The sequence below is a fragment of the Candoia aspera genome, chromosome 4 (assembly GCF_035149785.1).
Source record: "Candoia aspera isolate rCanAsp1 chromosome 4, rCanAsp1.hap2, whole genome shotgun sequence".
Lineage (NCBI taxonomy): Eukaryota > Metazoa > Chordata > Lepidosauria > Squamata > Boidae > Candoia > Candoia aspera.
Window position 1 is genome coordinate 24,914,892 of NC_086156.1, and position 20,626 is coordinate 24,935,517.

A 20,626-nucleotide genomic window follows, 5' to 3' on the forward strand; every position below is an offset into this window, starting at 1 on the left:
CACATTGTATCTTTTCAAAAGTGATCTGTTTCAGTAAGATGCTGTTCTTATCTGTAAGCCCTGTGATCAGAACTTGTCATCAGGGGACAGGTAAGAGTCTAATCCAGTGTTTCTCAACCTCAGGAACTTTACAATGGGTGGACTTCAACTCCCAGAATTCCTTCAGCCAGCATACTACCCATCTTAAAGTTCCTGGGGTTGAGAAACACTGGTCTAATCTGTCATATCCCAAATGCCAAATTTACAGTGATGAGGAGAAAAGAAATGGGACCCAAGCTCCAAACATTAAAGACCAATAGCTGTTACAACTAAAAGAGACTCTATGAGCCTCATAGACATAGTGAAGGCCCTAAAACACACCTTGAAAACCAGTCCCCCATTTTTTCTCTATTGTTCTTTCTCTTGCCTTGCTCTTAGTGATGTCATCTTAAGTCAGCACAGATTTATTATGTTAGTCTAGCAAGACTTATTGTTATTTCATTTTTTATTGGATAATGTCTGATCTATGACTGTAATAAAGATTGATGATGATGACGATTATAACCTTTTTGCAAGGTGTTTACAAATCAGTCCATTCATCTGCTGCAGAATCTTCCCAGATATCAATGTCACACTAACAAAACTCTTTACCTTAGGTCCTTCTTTTTCCACTTTTGCAGATCAGAATAGCATTTGTCCTCTTCCAATCACCCAGTACATCACCAGTTCTCCAGTATTTCTCAAAGACAATATAAACAGTAAATGTTTGGCTAGACCATTAGCTATTTTCTTCAGTACCCTAGGATATCATTCATCTGGTCCTGGAAATTTAAACTAATTTGAAATAAAAATGGTATTTCCTGATTATGCTTTTATCAGTCACAAGCTTCAGTGCTGTCCTTTCAGCCTGCTTGTCACAATTTCTTGATGGAATACATGCTTTCTTGTTGGAGAACACTGAACCAAAATAGGATTTGAATTGTTTTCTTCGTTTACTCTTTGTATTTTTTCATCTTCACTGAGCAGCTGGTACACTGATCATTTTACCTACCTTTTATTTTATTTTGAACATATCTAAAAAAACCTTTTTTGCTGTTTTTAGCATCCTTGTTAATGTCAGGTCATTCTAAGCATTCACTTTTGATTTCCTGACCTTCAGTTCCAGGTCTATCCACTAGTATTTGGGTAAGCAAGCCCTCTTTCAATTTGTTTTAGTGCCCTTTTTAAGTCCAGATCTTCATTAAGCTTTTTATGTTGCCACTCCAGCCTTTTCTTTTGCTATCCTTCAGTATTTTGTTCACTGATATTGTCTGCGATTGCTCTTCTGTCTCTAAGTCCTACCTATCTTGAGATCTATTAGTTTCTCCTGCCGTGGGATCCTACAGCATTTATCACTGATAATATTTCTCTCTTCCCCAAGGGAGTTTAAACCCTCCTAGTCAAGATTACCATGCCGAACACATTTTTACCAGCTTTGTGAGATTCAACCTCAAGTCAGCAGTCCATCATTCTAGATAATTCAGATATTGGTCCCAGTAACTAAATCTCTTTTAGTTCTTCTGTTTACACTATTTGTGTAGCCAGTTATTGACCTGTGATACCGGTATTCTTCTCTTCCTTTCCAGCCCTCTCCAAGGAATTAGAAGAGAGAGAGAATACCATAAGAGACCCTGAGATTTTCAATGTCTGCAGAGATATAGCTGTAACTATTTTTTGTGGTATCATTTGTCCCCCCATGTATTAGCAGAAAGTATAATGCTTTGGAAGCAGTCTGGCGATAGAAGATAGAATTACTTCTGCTTTAAATATATTTTGAATACTCGCTTAAGTCCATTAGTTCCCCTATTACATGAAATACACGAAAATGATGTATTTTGCGCTGGTTTTGAGAAAAATAATTAGCCAAGGAACTGGGAGAACAAGAATGGAATTGACAGAGACAGCTCTCTCATTTAGGCAGTGAACTCTCTAACACAGGGCATGAGAGATCTAGGGGGAGCAATGAAAGCTCCCCCACCATTCCTTCTGAGCACAATGGGCAGAAGACCCTTGGAGGACCAAACTAAGTGCATCTCATTGCTTAAAACTAACCAGCTGTCCTCAGGTATGGTAAAGGAACCTATCCAGTCAGAGTTGAAGTCTTTCGACTGCTAGCCCAAGTGATTTCTGTATATTGAACAGAAGGAAAAACATCTTGTTCTTCTCCACAGGCAATATATTAGGCTGGTCCTGGAACTGAAGTACAGAGGGAACCAGGAGTTAACTTAGAGCACCAATGGAGTTTTTCTAATGGGACAAAGAAAAATATCCTGCTCACACTATAATTTCAGATGCCCCCTTGCTCCTATTTAAAACATCCATATGCATGAATGTATTTATCGGAACTTGTAGTCTGGTACAATGGGATTGGGGTGCATTTAATTTGCCAGGGTTAAGACACATAGATCACATTCCATGAGGCAGAGTTCATAGACATCAAAGCCATTCCTTCCTGTGCAACTTTATTGAAGTGAATGGCTTATTTGCAAAAATACTACTATGCCTTTGTGTGGCTTTCATGCACTTCAATGGAACTTCAATAGAAGACATTTGTCATCTGTTTATTAGTATGCAAGCTGTCATTCAGGGTTTTTTGTCTTCATCACTAAACATTTCAGGCTAGCCCTACTTGGGTTTCATAACTGGAAAGCAAGTGCATAAATATAGCACTCATATAAAAGATGGTTTCAAGCACCATGTTAAATCATAACGTGGGTTCATTGATATTTTGGCTTAGTACAATGGGTGAACCCATCAATTTTGACACAATGTGATGCAAAATACTACAGTTTATTCAACAGATCAAAGTTTTAAAAATCCTGCTTAGCAGAATATGAACCTGATACTACCTATCCCAAAGAGAAAATCAAAGAGATAGTGACAAAAATGTAATCATATTGGAGAAGACATTTTTGGAAAAGCCATGATTATGATTAAATATGGAAGTTAACTTACACACTTAACTTAAATATCCAATTTAAGTATCAAGAAGTTTCTTGAAATCTAGAGAATACCAGCTTTCATCATTTAGAGCGAATGCAATGATGCAACCTCAAATTGCAGGACATTTTGTGGCAGAAGAGGGGGGCAGAGAGACAGGTTGCAGATAAAGTTTCTTGTAGTCATATGACAGATCTAGACAAGTCTAGGTTTCTTTCAAAAATGTCTATTTTTTGCTGTATCTGAGTGCACTTTATCTCTTATTCTCCAGATCTGAAACTTTAGCTCACTCTGTATCCCCTTAAACATCACAAAATTAAATAAATAAAATCCCTACACACTTAGATGTCTAAATAAAAATCTTAAAGCCAACAATGTGGTATAGTAGTTAAAATGTTGGACCAGGACAGCCAAAGTTCAAATCCATTGTTGGCTTCAGTAGCTTACTAGATGACTTTGGGCTAGTTGCTCTCTCTCAGTGCAGCCTAACTCACAATTTTCTGGGGAAAAACAGAAGGAGAAAGTGCTATGTACACTACCTTGGGCTTCTGAAAAAAAAAAGCAGGATATTTATCTATTTATCCATCTATCCATCCATCCACACACACACACTTGCTGATTAGAATTGATTCATTTCATGAATGTTAATTTTTCACGATATTTCTTTAACTTTTTTTCCAAGAAGACTCAACCTTTATTATTATCTAGGACTGGAGTAAATATATCTTTTCTTTAAGTTCCTTAAGTCTTTTAGCATTGGTGCTATTGGATTCCCATTTTGTTAGTATGACTTCATTATATGAAAGCACCCAAAATTAAACTGTGTGTTTTCTTGAGTGCTTTGCCATAGAAAGATAATTAGCTAATTATTATGAACGAACAAAATAATTCTAAACCAAAGATATATAGAACCACATGCTGTTTCACTTACCTAAACTCACAGTACCTTAAAGGTTCACTACAGGAAGCAAAAAAAAAAAAAGCTGAATTTAAATGGTGGCAGCTTAGAGATCTTACAATGCAGTAAGTATCTTGGGAAGCATTAACTCAAGGCTATTGTGTTCCTGAAGCTCAGCATGTGACTTCATAAGATACCACTCCATGTCCATGTCAAATTTTAAAGAGATGAACATGAATACAACAGAAGAAAAAGAGAAGTGGTTTCTAGTTTAAGATCTTATTTTCCACATTTATTTTACTGCACTTTTTCTGCCTCTTTGTTTCATCTGCTTCATAATTTTTTTTTCCAAATAAGAATGACCTCTTTTCCTAATAATATTTGGAAATGTGTCGACCAAGGGCTATTCCAGTTGGAACTGTCAGATGTTAATGTTACAGAAATAAAATCATGTAGTAGCCAATGACTTCATTTCAGAGATTCGACTTTTTGAACTCTGAAAGCCAATGCAAACTTCAGGGTTGAATTCCCTGGCAGCAGGAGCAAATCAGAATGGAAAAAACGTTTATTGTGTAGAGTTTCTTCCTAGAAACAAGCAGAAACAGCAACTCTTTATGAATTTGTGAAATGAAATTTGTTTCACAGTCTTTTTATTATTAGTGAAGGCGTGCTATGCTGGAAGTAAGAACATGTTTTCTAAACCTAGTGGCACACAAATACAATAAATAAATTCATTGCTATGTGTGCCAAGACAGAATACATTTTGCTTACTTGTCTTAACCCAAATAAGTTTGAGAATGGTCCCAAATGCTAACATAATAAGGACATTTTTACAAAGGGATTTTTTCCTAAAATAGCTATGTTATTTTAAAATCCATTCTGGACTCTGAAATACCAACATATTTTATTCTGTTTTACCAGCTGCAAAATCGTTTTTTTCAGTAATTGCAAGAACAGAGATCAGCTCTGCCAAAGTTGTCAAGTGCCCGATCGACAAAGAAAGTGAAATGTGTTTTATTTCAGTGATTCAATATACTGAGCAGACCACATGATAAATAGCTGGGTTTCATGCGGCTGTAATGAAAACTCATGTTAAATGGCATGCATTTCCATAAGTGAATCAGTGTTGGACAGATTAATACAACCTTTCTAGCTGCTTGTATATAAGTATCTACATCATACCTTAGACAACAGTAGCAAAACATTCATTCCATTCCTAGGCAGGAAAAGAAGAATTTATTTAGATGAACGCAGTTGTTAACCTTATTCTGACCTCATTTCATTCAACTCATTTTACACTGAACAAAGAGAAGACTTCTTCTGAGCAATAGTAATGGGACTGTGCTATTAACTGATGTGAACAGCAAGTAGTATACAACATACCATATGGAGTTACAGCTATCAGACTTGAAGCCTTGGAATCATTCCTTTGTGTAATTTTTACTCCCAGCCACCTTATGGATTTCTTTTATATTGAAAGGCAGGGTACAACTTCAGTAAATAAAATAAATTCCAAGTCATTCATTGTGGCGTCAGTTTTTATATACTGTTATAACACCACAAAATGCAGCGGTTGCTGCAGTTCTTACTCCTTCCAAAGCAATGTGCACACACACCTGCCACAAAATCTGCTAAACACCATAAAGGAAGAGGGGGGGAAAACATGACAAGTAAAATCCAGAATACCCCACGGCACTGAGAAAAGCACACTACAATCTATTGACCATACTGAAGAACACTCAGGTTTCTTAAAGATGCAACTTCGAACTGTGACATATAATGACTGTTCAGTAGCTAGTATATAATGCTCAAATAATCTTGGGAATATAATTTCATTCTGCTGAACAGTAACACAAATGTCAGTTACGTAGCCTAGGCTAGCATCTATGATTCATTCCACATTCTTATTAGACAAAAGCTACATGAAAACTGTATACCTTCGTTCATTATACCTTCCTGACAGCCAAGTTATTAAAACCTTTGCAACCTGCCCACTTTTGCAATTCCTTCTCCTGGGTAACATGGCATGGCGTGTTGCATCAACTGTATAGTGTCTTTGCATGTTAAAATGTTCACCCAGATGCCACACTGGCATGCCATTGGTTTGGTGTGTTCAGGAGTGTAGCTGCCGCCCTTTTTGAGGACTGCAAGGATATCAAAATGTTTCCAACATGCTTCAGAGAGGCTCCTACAGAGACGCTTCTAAAATGAAGCCAGAAGAATTCTCATCCACACCGGATCCAGGGTGCTGCCCTCCAGACGATTTTATCCCCCCTCACAATTCCAGTTGCTTTCATCTTCCACTTATAAATATAACTGCCATTCCCCCCCCCGCGGCGCCGCCCCTCAAAGTACACAAATATTCAGTGCACCAAGTTTCTTAGGAAGTTGCCCCACATCCCGCAGAGAACGCCGCAAGGATCTGAGCAAACGGCAAAGCCTTAGCTAAGCTAGAACTTCTGTCTGGCGCGGTGGAGGAGGGAGGGGGGAGATTCCACTCTAGAATTCCTAGAATGAAAAAGAGAAGGCAGGTATTCTGTTTCTTCCCCACTTAACAGATTTTTCTCTTGGAGAAAAGGAACAAGAGAGGAGAAGCCCCCAAAGATACAGGACAGTTACAAGTGGAGGACGAGGCTGAACCTCTGGATCCCGCAAAAATCCTAAGAACGGGCGCAGGGAGGCTGCATGCAAGATACTGTAAAGGCAGCAACCCGGCCGCTCAGAATCAACTCTTGCAACTGCAGCTTTCCATAAGGGAATTTGCTTTTAACACCACCCGCAAAACTACGCAGGTCCCCGAATCTTAAAGACTCCCATTCCTTCCACCGCCCTCCCCCCACTTTCCCAAGGATTAGTAATCCCCACATCAAATCAGCCAACGCTTCAAGTTGCCAGCACTTACCGCTCTTCTGGACGGCAGAGAGCGGAGTTTATTCGGAGTCTCTCCTGCAGCGCCGGATCACAATCCCCCAAGCGTCTGGAAACCAGGCGGCTATCATTGCAAGATCTGATCGCAGAAATCCACCTCTCCTTCCCAAAGGGCTGGTGGGGGGAGAGAGAGCAGAATGAGATCGCCTCCGGCCACCCAGCTGGGCAATAGTCCTACCCGGGGGCTACCGAAGTCCGACAGAGGGCAGAATCAGCCCCCCGCGCCAGAAAAGACCTCCCACCCGGAGCGGGGTCCTCTGGCACGCGCTGCAGGATGGACGCCCTTTCAGGCTGCAATGAGCCGCCCGCCTGCCCGCCTCTCTTTGCACATCCCGCAGCAGCTCGCTCGGTCACTCCGCACCGGCGGAAGGTGACGGAAAAGGGCCAGCGCGCAGCGCCTCCTCGCCCCAGTCCCAGCTGGGGAGCTCAGGCGGGCAGAGGCAGGGCCAGCTGGCGGCTTAGCGCAGACTTTAAAGGAGCCGCGCGCTCGGCTGCCCCTGGCGCTGCCGAAGATAGCCTAGAAACTGTCATGGGGCGAGCGGCTGTCATGGGGACGTGAGGAGGCGGGGGCTTCCTACGGAAAAGAGGGAGCCTGGCAAGGGGCGTGGGTGTGGACGGATCCGCTGCACCGCTTTCGAGTTGCGGATCCTCGTTCCCCGGTACGGCCCGAACCCTGAGGAAGAAGCAAGGGAGCCCCGAGTATGTACAGAGCGCGTTTCCCTCGACTGCTCCAGATCTCTGAGAATTAACGCGAAAAGCTTCCCGCCCAGCTCCAGCGCCTGCCTGCTTTTAAAAGAAATCGTCTGTTGGCGAGATTGGCGTCCATGATCTCCTGCATAAGGAAGGGTTTTATGCAGCACCTTAGGCTGATATTACAATGGCTTGGGGGGGAGGGGGAACGTTTACCCCGCTGCTTTCACTCTGAAGCAAAGTTGACCCTGAGAGCAGAGAGGTGATTCGACAGTAACTTGCAACCTTGCTAACTTTTCTCTGCCCTAGAGTGGAGGAGGACCTCTGATCCCTGACCAGAAGACTGGGACGAAGAGGCCCTCGCAGTGGTTTGGGGGCAACACAGAAAGTCACAGAATTCATCCCTTTGCTAACCTGCCCTCTCCCTCCAATTTGGCCCCATCCTCCTCTTTAGCATCGTTGGAGAGAAGTTGGCAGAGGTGCAGGACCTTTGACTTTATTATAGCCTTGTAGCCAGAAGATACAATATACATTAAATAGGCCTATCAAATATATCTAGAACACGCACACCCCTAAAATCTATAGATGTAATAAAAAGTAAGCATAACATACAACAAAATGATATAAAAATAAGTGAGATCATAGCCCCCCCCCCAGATTAATACACACCTTCAGTGCCAAGTCAGACAATTAGAATAAATCGAGGCATAGAACAGCAACCTGAGAGGATACATCAGAATCTGGATGAGGAAGAGGAAGAGACAAATAAGCATTGTACTCTCTGCCTGGGTTTTTTTCAGAATGGAATAGATGAATGTCATCTGACACGGCCTGTCCTATAGCTCAGGGATTCCACACAGCATCCCCAGATGGGCTGATGAAAAGGAATATTTTTATAATGCCCCAACAGGACTGCCAAAGGTAATGCATCCAGCCTGGCCAAGGTGAAACCCCAGTGAAATTTTAAAATTGTAATGGAAGAAAATAGAGCAGTGGGATGTGCCCATTTGAAAAAAAAAATCCACAAACTGTGGAATTAGATATTAGGCTTAGCCTAGTTTGAAAATTTGCATCCCCTCTCAAGCACATCTGCAGAGGTACAGAATTAAAATGTCAGCTGCTGCCTCTGAAAAGCAGCCACCTGGGCTGGGCAGGCTAAGCCCAGCCCTTGGCACATCTGTTGGAGTTAGGGTGCCAAAGCAAGGCACACATTCTGGAAGGAAAAACTAATTGAAGAGCAACTAACACTTGACCATGCCTTCCTACAGGGAGAAGAAGAATGAAGGAAAGACCAGCAGCCAATTATTCAAGCCCACCTCCTGAGAGGTGAAAAGGTTAAAGGAGCAACTGGTGACTTGCTCACTCTTTTCCGCTGTGTGGAGAAGGAAGAGGTGAGCAGTTTTTCTCTGATAGTCGTCTGAAGTTGCCAGGATCGCTGCAGTGGGGATCTGATACTTGGTTTTGTGCCTATCTACTCAACCGGTACATTTGTTAATTTGACAGATATATTACAGAAAACCCTGAGTTTCAGAACTCTCTTGTGAAACAAACCGCCCCTGACCCCATAAGACTCATTGTGAAAGCTGCTATCAGTTGGGGACCTGGGACTATGAAATAATTATTTCCAAAGGAAATTGCCTTTTGCAACAAAAATGACAAAGAGACTTCTGGCACATCTGTTAATTTATTTCACATTTTCTGTATGCCACCTCCCTCACAAGACGCTGGGTGGCTCACATCGGTAAAAGCATCATCAAAACATCCCAGCTGTAAAACTCATAAAACATGATCCAAATAATATTATAAAAGCAGAGTAATCACTTATAAGCGTTTTGCAGACTAGTATCCCACATCACATGCAAGAGTGCATTTACTGTGAACTGTACTATGTTGTTTATTTTAAACAACAGTTAAGCTCTCACAAATTACCTGCTTGTTTCCTTAAGAATAAGGACTTCCCCAGTAAGGGGCTGAATGGAACTGATATAAGCCTCTTCTAATCAGCTTGATCCATCTAGATTCACATTCACTGTATTCGCTAGCACAGTTGCAGGAAAAACACTACTATCCTAGTGTACGTCCTACTAAGGTGCATCGAAAACAACAACACCCCCAGCTAAATTAAGCATTATGTCATTTATAAATTATGAATCAGTGTGATGATGTGACGAGGCAATTCTGTTTGGGTTGAAAGAAAAGAATAAAAAACTCTCTCAAAATAGAGGATTTCCCAAGTGATCAATTTCTGATTGCCTTGCAATCAGCAGGTATTTTCCAGCTGTGCTACTGAAAGCGAATGGGCAAGGTCCTGCCAGTTCTGTGTGCGTGCGAGAGAGAGGGGAAGAGAGAGAGAGAGAGAGATTGACAAGAGCCATGCACTGTAACCAGGGAATGTAATAAAGCTTTTCTCAGTGGAATAAAATGCAGGATCTTGAGGTATATTGTATATGTGTAATAAATAATGAAGTGTGCATTGTAAATGTGGTTCCTTTGAAATTTGGAAGAACCTTTAGCAAGCACACCTTAGATATTAAAATATATTTCCATGGATACATTGAGAAGCTATGCATATGGCACTGGTTGGTGGCTTTAACAGCATGTGTAGAAGTGGATCAAATTACATTCCAGAAAAGTATGTATATTATTTTAGCTATGAAGTCCTAATGACACCTGGAATTACAGGTAAGCGTGGCCTGGGAGAACAAAACGAAGCAGGACACAGGCTGATAGGATTTTGCCAAGACAATTCACTCTGCATAACAAACACTCTCTTCCAACAACCTAAGAGACGGCTTTATACATGGAGTTCACCAGATGGACAACACCGAAATCAGATTGATTACATCCTTTGCAGCCAAAGGTGGCGGACATCTGTACAGTCGGTAAAAACAAGGCCTGGAGCTGACTGTAGTTCAGATCACGAACTTCTTCTTGCACAATTTAGGATCAGACTAAAGAGATTAGGGAAGACCCACAGATCAGCTAGATATGAGCTCACTAATATTCCTAAGGAATATGCAGTGGAGGTGAAGAATCGATTTAAGGGACTGGACTTAGTAGATAGGGTCCCGGAAGAACTCTGGACAGAAGTTGGCAGCATTGTTCAGGAGGCGGCAACAAAATACATCCCAGAGAAAGAGAAAACCAAGAAGGCAAAATGGCTGTCTGCTGAGACACTAGAAGTAGCCCAAGAAAGAAGGAAAGCAAAAGGCAACAGTGATAGGGGGAGATATGCCCAATTAAATGCAAAATTCCAGAGGTTAGCCAGAAGAGATAAGGAATTATTTTTAAACAAGCAATGCGCGGAAGTGGAAGAAGACAATAGAATAGGAAGGACAAGAGACCTCTTCCAGAACATTAGAAACATCGGAGGTAAATTCCAGGCCAAAATGGGTATGATCAAAAACAAAGATGGCAAGGACCTAACAGAAGAAGAAGAGATCAAGAAGAGGTGGCAAGAATATACAGAAGACCTGTATAGGAAGGATAACAATATTGGGGATAGCTTTGATGGTGTGGTCAGTGAGCTAGAGCCAGACATCCTGAAGAGTGAGGTTGAATGGGCCTTAAGAAGCATTGCTAATAACAAGGCAGCAGGAGACGACGGCATCCCAGCTGAACTGTTCAAAATCTTGCGAGATGATGCTGTCAAGGTAGTGCATGCCATATGCCTGCAAATTTGGAAAACACAAGAATGGCCATCAGACTGGAAAAAATCAACTTATATCCCCATACCAAAAAAGGGAAACACTAAAGAATGTTCAAACTATCGAACAGTGGCACTCATTTCACATGCCAGTAAGGTAATGCTCAAGATCCTGCAAGGTAGACTTCAGCAATTCATGGAGCGAGAATTGCCAGATGTACAAGCTGGGTTTAGAAAAGGCAAAGGAACTAGGGACCAAATTGCCAATATCCGCTGGATAATGGAAAAAGCCAGGGAGTTTCAGAAAAACATCTATTTCTGTTTTATTGACTATTCTAAAGCCTTTGACTGTGTGGACCATAACAAATTGTGGCAAGTTCTTAGTGGTATGGGGATACCAAGTCATCTTGTATGCCTCCTGAAGAATCTGTATAACGACCAAGTAGCAACAGTAAGAACGGACCACGGAACAACGGACTGGTTTAAGATTGGGAAAGGAGTACAGCAGGGCTGTATACCCTCACCCTACCTATTCAACTTGTACGCAGAACACATCATGCGACATGCTGGGCTTGAGGAATCCAAGGCTGGAGTTAAAATCGCTGGAAGAAACATTAACAATCTCAGATATGCAGATGATACCACTTTGATGGCTGAAAGTGAAGAGGAACTGAGGAGCCTTATGATGAAGGTGAAAGAAGAAAGTGCGAAAGCTGGCTTGCAGCTAAACCTCAAAAAAACTAAGATTATGGCAACCAGCTTGATTGATAACTGGCAAATAGAGGGAGAAAATGTAGAAGCAGTGAAAGACTTTGTATTTCTAGGTGCAAAGATTACTGCAGATGCTGACTGCAGTCAGGAAATCAGAACACGTTTAATCCTTGGGAGAAGAGCAATGACCAATCTCGATAAAATAGTTAAGAGCGCAGACATCACACTGACAACAAAGGCCCGCATAGTTAAAGCAATGTTGTTCCCCGTAGTAACGTATGGCTGCGAGAGCTGGACCATAAGGAAGGCTGAGAGAAGGAAGATCAATGCTTTGGAACTGTGGTGTTGGAGGAAAATTCTGAGAGTGCCTTGGACTGCAAGAAGATCCAACCAGTCCATCCTCCAGGAAATAAAGCCAGACTGCTCACTTGAGGGAATGATATTCAAGGCAAAACTGAAATACTTTGGCCACATAATGAGAAGACAGGACACCCTGGAGAAGATGCTGATGCTAGGGAGAGTGGAGGGAAAAGGAAGAGGGGCCGACCAAGGGCAAGGTGGATGGATGATATTCTAGAGGTGACGGACTCGTCCCTGGGGGAGCTGGGGGTGTTGACGACCGACAGGAAGCTCTGGCGTGGGCTGGTCCATGAAGTCATGAAGAGTCGGAAGCGACTAAACGGATAAACAACAAAATGAAGTCCTATACATGTGAACCTGCCGAAACAATGAGGCTTATTCCTAAATTAATGTACATACTATTGCAGTTTAAGAGCTTGAACAGGCACCATATACAGTAATACAGTCATTAGAACTGCTCGATATTCCTTCTTTAGCCACATTTCATCCTTTTCCTCATGTTAAGCTAGTGAAAATTCTAGTTGGACACTCCTCGTTATACAGTGCTTCATAACTGTTACTTGTGTGTCTTCTTGGGGTGCAGCATTCATAACCTGAAACATTTTTAGGGTATCCCCCTAGATATGAACAACTGAAATGATCAGACAAACTATGTACCTGTGAAACACTAGCCAAGCATATTTTAATTTAGTGTACTGTGGGAATCCAGCCTTTGTGATTAGTTTATGGATCAATGTGTCATGCTGCCTGAAGCAATTAGGTTGAGTAAATCATGGTTAAGTTAACCGTGGTAAGCATTGTCTGTGAATATAGTCAATATCAATAAAACTGCAGGAAATAAATATACCTATAAAGTCAAAAGCAAAGTGTATGAAAGGACCAGGATGGCATTGATTGCAGAATAAAATCAATTAAAAATGCAAAATTTAGGAATAAAAATCCATAGAGCTAAACAGCACTAATCCATCACATAGATTAAACAACATGGGACAACCAAAAAAGGTCTGTGTCTGTGTCTGGAACTGGAAAATCAAAATAAGAAGAGGCAAACCTCTTTGAGGAAGGTGTTTTAAGTCAGAGAGGGCCACAGGTTGTTCTGAAAACAACTTTAGATGGTGACCTCAAGACAGATTATATGGGAAGGGGAAAACAGTTGGTTGCAAGGATCCAAACTGTGAAAAGTAAAAAACACAGCACTTTAATTCGGGTTTGAAATGGTCTGGAAGATGATCAAGTACTGATACATATTAACTGCTCACTCCCTGTTAGCAGTTCCATGTTGTCGTTTCTTGGTCATTTTCAAAAGTAGTCCCATATATTGTGCATTGCTGTAATAGTTCTAATCACAAGACCAGTGAGAAAGCAATCTATACAATGAGAAGGTCAGGTGCTAGGATAAATCAATACTGTTACATATAGGTAAAGGTAAAGGTTTTCCCTTGACGTAAAGTCCAGTCGAATCCGACTCTAGGGGGCGGTGCTCATCTCCGTTTCTAAGCCTTGGAGCCGGCGTTGTCATAGACACTTCCGGGTCATGTGGCCAGCATGACGACTCGGAACGCCGTTACCTTCCCGCCGAAGCGGTACCTATTGATCTACTCACATTTGCATGTTTTCGAACTGCTAGGTGAGCAGGAGCTGGGATTAACAACGGGAGCTCACCCCGCCGCGCGGTTTCGAACCGCCGACCTTCCGATCGACAGCTCAGCGGTTTAACCCGCAGCGCCACCGCGTCCCCATACTGTTACATATAACAGTGGGATAAAAGAAAACCATAACAGAAGAAGGAACAATCAAGACTGGGATTAATCTAGACACAGAAAACTACAGTAATAATAAAAAGAGTAGTATATAAAAACATTTCATCATTAGTGAAGCCACTTCCTTGAAATTAACCACTAAACACAATGATCTCACCAAGAACTCAGGCCACATAGTGGGTAAGACTGCGATCAGTTCAAATTTCTAGCTAGATTAATCCACCTGCTGGTCCTCCATTATTTACTACAATTAGACAATAATGCTAACTTCCCTTTCCAGACAAACAACCTTGAATCTTATGACAACTTAAAAGATTTATTGTAGCTTATATTTTTGTGGGCTGCAATTCATTTCAATAAACGCAGATAATGCTATCCTGAATTAAGGATACATTTACATGGGGCGTTGTGGTTTATAAATGGGGAAGTCAGGGAGGAACCCCACGCTTAACAATTTGCATTTGAGTGAGCATATGTTTATGTTTGTACAGGTTTTATATACACGAATGACATAGACCAGATTTCAGTGCTGTTAAGGAATTCTGGGAATTGCAGTCCCAACATATTTGAAATAGAATATGGCCCATGAAAGCTTATAATAAATCTGTTAGAATTTGAGTCTTAGTTGCTTTTATTGAAATGGAATAATGTGGTTATGTCTCTGGAAATTACTACCCTGCAAGCTTTTTTTTTTTGCAAGGAGTAGCCTTCCAAAAGTTTTGCAGTTGTAGATGAGAAAGCTTGGAGGCAATCTCTGTCTAGGCTGGTTTAGTTTAGTAGCATCCATTCCATATGCTTTGAAATTTTGTAATAAATTCTGTTCGAGCATTTGTATTGTAACACATGCCACACACTTGCAGTATAGTTTGACCTGTTCCCCTTCTGCACAAGTATTTTAGAACTACATAAAACTCTTGGTGCTCTTACTTCCAATCTTATCTCAAGAATTATCAGTACTTTTTCCCATGAATATTTTCTTCCTCTGAAAAACAAGTTGTTGGCAAATGAGAAATGGAATTATACTTCTGAGAAATGAGGAATTTTTAGATTAACTACAGCCCTGTTCAAAGTAGGAAAAGACTGGAAGGTTCAACTCATACCTCTGCCAGTGCTTTGCAGTCCCAGGCTAAAATATCTTTTCTATTCAGGTTCTGGAGCTTCTCTCAGAAGAGGATGCCAAATATGTTGAATTATTCCAAATACCAAAAAAAAAAAGAAGAGAGAGAGAGAGATTAATCTGAATTTATGCTGACTACCTGAGAACTTCCCTAATCCAAAATGGCACACCATCCATGCATAAGAAGAAAGTACTGGCAAAGGCTGGGAGGACATTAGGATTGCAGAAATATTAGAAGTTATATTTGGGGGGAGAGGAATTCAAAATGAGCCCAATACAGAATGAATGTGCTCAGTGGCCAAGGAATGTGGACTGGGTTTTGGGAGAAGGGAAGGAAAACAGGCCTTTTCCAAACAGAAACCTTCTGGTTGACTTGGAACACAACATTGTTAACTCATGGTCAGGTCATTGATGTTTTCTTGCAGACGTTTCATTGCCAGACTAGGCAACATCTTCAGTGCGAAAACGGGGTGGGCCTTGCTCTCAGTTTACTTACTGTGGCTTGCCCTGCTTGTGTTGGTGGGGGTGCTGTTCTCTCCTTGGGAGTTCCTTGATGAGGCTGTTGTTTGCTGTTTGGTTGATTGCCTGAGTTAAAAGTTCCTTGATTAGGTTATTGGGTACTCTTTGATTGTTCGTCTGGTGTTAATCCTGGTATTAATCTTTGCATGTCTGGGTGTATAGGTGAACATCCTATGTATAACAACCTGTATAACAACCTATACAGCATCTTCCAGCAAAATGGATACCCACGCAACTTTATCAAAGAGTGCCTGGCCACTCAACCCACTCAACCCACTCAACCCACTATAGCACAACCAACACATGCTATGAAAAGGATAATACTACTGTACATCAGAAACATCTCGGAAACTACCAACAGACTGTTACAACCACGGCATCACCGTAGCACACAAACCAACCAAATCCCTTCAGAATATTTTAAGCAAACCAAAAGACCCAGTAGCCCAAGAAGAGAAAACAGGAGTCATCTACAACATACAGTGTAAGGACTGTAGCAGCCACTATGTAGGACAGACAGGCAGAAGACTAGCAGAGCATATCCACAAACACCAACTAGCAGTGAGAAGACATGATGAGAACTCCTTAATCTCACAACACACGGGCAGACTCAACCATAGTTTCAACTGGAAAACTGAGCATCCGAGACCAAGCCAAATCCAAAAATGCTAGGGAATTCTGGAAGCTTGGCACTCAGACAAGTCAGCCATCAACAGGCACATAGAGGTAAACAACATTTACATACCATCCAAAAGAGACAATAGAAAAGCCAAAAGGCCAGAACACCTCCTCACCAGCAATTAACACCCAGATATGCAAAGTTTAACACCAGGATTAACACCAGATGAACCATCAAACAGTACGCAATACCCTAATCAAGGAACTATTAACTCAGTCAATCAACCAAGCAGCAAATAACAGCCTAATCAAGGAACTACCGAGGAGAGAACAACACCCCCACCAACACTGTCAGGGCAAGCCACTGTATATAAACAGAGAGCAAACCCCACTCTGTTTTCGCACTGCAGATGTTGCCTAGTCTGGCAATGAAACATCTGCAAGAAAACAACAAGGCTCAGAGAGCACCAAGGCCTCCACAGAAAACTAGTAAGAAAGAAAAGTGCTTCTCTCTTGAAATATTACTTCAAATTTCACCTTATTCCAAGAAGGGAAGCGATTGTCTTTACATTAGGGAACTACCCTGATCACACTCTGCTGAAAGTTAGTGTTAAATCTCTAGAAATCCTCCAGTCACATCTTCCTTTCCTTTCACTTTTGAAAAGACATCTGAATGCATTGTGAGTGTTAAGATTATTGTACAGCAGGCTGACAAAGAAAAGCCATAACCCCATAGCTGTCAGTGTAATTTAGAAAAATGGATGACTCCAAAGATTTTCAGCATACAGAGAACAACTGCTGCTATTAAGGTCCCCCAGAATCTCAGTTGCCATTTGCGTGAATATGTCATTTTGCTCCATACATTTATTTGTTACCGAATTGGAATTACGCCAAGTTTTTTCTGTAGTTGGTGCTATCAGGAAAAAAAAATTGTTTATGAAAAGGCACCTACTTTGAAAGAAAAAAGGAAGTTTAAGATTAGAATGTAAAGAGGTTCTATCAAGTTCATCTAAAATTAGGATGAACAAGAGATCTGCCATTAATTTTCTTTAGAATGAAACTTCACATAGTGGCATGGATGGCAATAAAACATGAAGTCTGCAAGAGCTGATCATTTTTAGCTCAAATTATTAACATAATGCAGCATATTTGGGAAGAAAGGGAGATAGAAATCATATCTTTGAAAAATTAGCATACCAAAACATATAGATTAAGTTGAAGAAAAGTTAACTGCAAAATGTTACAAATAAATTTGATTGTCGGTATTTTGGTTAGTTTGATGGAATCAAGCAAAAACAATTGTGCTGATTGATGTGTTTCCTTTTAACTATGTTAAGGAAAGCTGTGTACAACTTGTGATCATTAGAGAAATTTGTATTCTAGATGCATGCAAAATGCCAGCAGTAGGGAACATTGAGTATGAAAACCAAAGCAGGGCTTTTTCCTACAAAAATAGCAGGAAGTTTGAAGAAGTGAACTAATAAGCCATACATACATATCACCATATTCCTTTTCACAAAGGGAAAGAAATAAGAGAAAAAAGTATGAAGACAAAAGGATTTAGGTATGAGATTTAAAAAACGAACAAACAACAGAAGGACATAGGTCTAAATCTAGTTTATACCAATCCAGTTCACTTTCATTGATCACTTGTTCTTGACCTTTGTCTTCTGGCTTTATCATACACATTTCCTAAGCAACCCATTCCTATTATACTCAACTGTTAGGTTTCTCTTGACATACCTGCCATTTCAATGTAACAGAGGGAATAAACAAACTTACACATTTCCTCTTCTTCAACAATCATTAATTCCTTGCAATAGATATTACCTACTATCATTCTACTAGCATTTGCAAGCCTTAAACATTTTCCATCCATTTCCATATTTAGTAAACATTCTACTATTCCATGGTACACAAATTCATCTATCTGCTCATATTTTTAGTGATTTATGTTTAACTTGCAATTATTCACTCCATTTTTTCTTGTCAAACACAACTACCTTGGTCTTTCATACATTAATTTTGAGATCCATACCCTTAATTGTTTTATGCAATCTACCCAACATTTGCTACATACCATTTGAATACATACCAGCCAACAACGTGATATTTTCTGCATACAAAAGTACACACGTATTCATGTTCTCAAGCAATGCACCACAGATGTCCACACAATACATTTATCCATAAATACATTAACAAATTCCTGATCATGTTGAAGCATTCATGTGACGTATAGGTAGCTCTTGCCACAATTGATGTCAAAGTGCACAAGTCTACAATTAGAAAGAAGCTGCACAAATTAGATCTATATAGGAGGTGTGCCAGGAGGAAACTTTTGCTGTCCAGAAAGAACATCAAGGCAAGGCTAAAGTTTGCTAAAGAATACCTAGGCAAAGACCAGGACTTCTGGAACAATGTGCTCTGGACAGACAGGGCAAGATAGAATTATCAGAAGACGTGTTTGGTGAAAATCAGACAGTATTTCACCAGAAGGACCTTATCCCAACTGTAAAGCATGGTAGTGCAAATGTTTTGGTTTGGGGCTGCTTTGCTGTATCAGGGCTCATCACAGAATCCACTAGGAATTCTTCTCTTTACCAGAGGATGCTTGAGAATAATGTGAGACCACCTTTCAGAAGACAGAAGCTCAACGAAAGCCTTGCAACATGACAATGACCCTAAACATTCCAGTAAATCCACCAAGGAATGACAGAAAGAAAGAAAGAAAGAAAGAAAGAAAGAAAGAAAGAAAGAAAGAAAGAAAGAAAGAAAGTAAGTAATGGTGGGTTCTGAATGGCCAATTCAAAGCCCAGACCTAAATCCCACCGAGATGCCATGGGGTGATTTGAAATGGGCTGCGCATCTGGGAAACCTCTCAAACATGGCTAGTTGAAAAAACTATGGAGGAGTGGGAAGAAATTCTTCCCAGTCAATGTCAGAGACTGGTAGACAGTTAAAAGAAATACCAAAGGGGGCAATACAGTACCAGGTATTAAAGCCAAGGGTGTACTTGCTTTTTCCACAGGGAAAAAAAAATGGCATATCAGTTATTTTTTTGTGGAATAAATGATTGCAAGGGCAATTGTTCATAGGCTTTTTGTTCAGTTACATCACCTTTATATACTGTTTGAATGAAGATAAAATATTGATATGTCCACATATGTTTTAAAAAAAACTTTACATGGGATGTACTTACATTTTCACATGACTATACATACTATATGATATTCTTCTCTCACATTATACAATATTCTTCTCTCATCCTCAGTTTTCAGCAATCATTCTCTAATGTACATTTTTCTCAGTCACAGCTCTTTTATTTCATCATTTGACCAAACATCCCTTTTCATAGTTCCACGGGTATAGTTCCACACATTTCCAACACATTTTGTTCCAAGCAACTTCCACATCCTCTTTCCTTATGTCAGCTTTCCATTAACTGTCTAATACTTTTTCATGTGGGAATTACACTTTCTCTTCCTGCAATCATTCTACTTTCACTCTTTTCCCCCTCCCTTCTTCTCTTCCATGTCTATTTTTCCCAAGACCTACTGTACTCCTGATATCACATTCAAATCCTTTAATTTCCCTTGTATCCTTTATTAATCTTGTTTGTTTGTTTGTTTGTTTATGCCCACCATAATCAAGAAGATCCTTGGTGGTTACAAAAATGTGAAAACAGTACAATAAAATGTTATTATGAGAGGTAAAAATAATCACAATATACCGTATAGCAACAAAATAAGACATACAGTAATACACAGCTAAAGCAAAATGAACAAGAAGAAAAGGAGGAGGAGGAGAATGCCTCATTATCTCAATCTTTTACCCTAAGCTATTAGATCAATCATATTTTTAATTATTTTCTTTTCCATGAATACATACAAATAGACATATGGTTAAAAGGTGTTTTCAAAACAAGTAGGCATTTTTCTAAGTAGATGATCACAAAACGGTCACAATTCTCGTTCATTCTTAGCTCTCTAAAATGTTCTAATCACTTTTCTGTACTATCTTATCTCATTAATGTCACTGAATAGATTCTTCTCCACCCACCTAATCACTTATGTTATGGGAATAAGTATACCCAAGCAACACTCCCATTTTCCATACTTAGTCCTCCAAGGAAAGGTGAGAAATAGTGGCTGAAAAGGCGCTCTATTAGAGAATTCATTGCCAAGGCTTGGCAGTAAAGCACACACCTTCCAAACACTGGTTTCTATAAATGAAATGTGGGAGAACTCACTGAGAAAGAAAATGGAGTATTTTGAAACATCACTAACAAAGAGCAGATGGATCTTTCAGTACAAACAACTCACAGAGACCTTACCTCAATGAATTCATTCATAAATGAGGGTGGGAATTTTGTTTACTCAGTTTCCAAAATTGTGTATCCTAACCCCTTATTTCTTGAC

At 40.3% G+C, this 20,626-nt stretch overlaps 1 protein-coding gene across 2 annotated transcripts in view; it reads right to left on the reverse strand.

The window, feature by feature from the left end:
* Nucleotides 1-7,254, reverse strand: part of CALCR (calcitonin receptor) — a 138,272-nt gene extending 131,018 nt beyond the window's left edge. Inside the window, exon 1 of one of the 2 annotated variants that reach the window (XM_063303638.1) lies at nucleotides 6,759-7,253. The gene's annotated coding sequence lies outside the window, so the exon portion shown is untranslated. Of the gene's footprint in view, nucleotides 1-6,758 lie in introns of both variants that reach the window. The other variant, XM_063303639.1, reaches the window with a different exon arrangement.
* Between the last annotated feature and the right edge of the window lie 13,372 nt (nucleotides 7,255-20,626).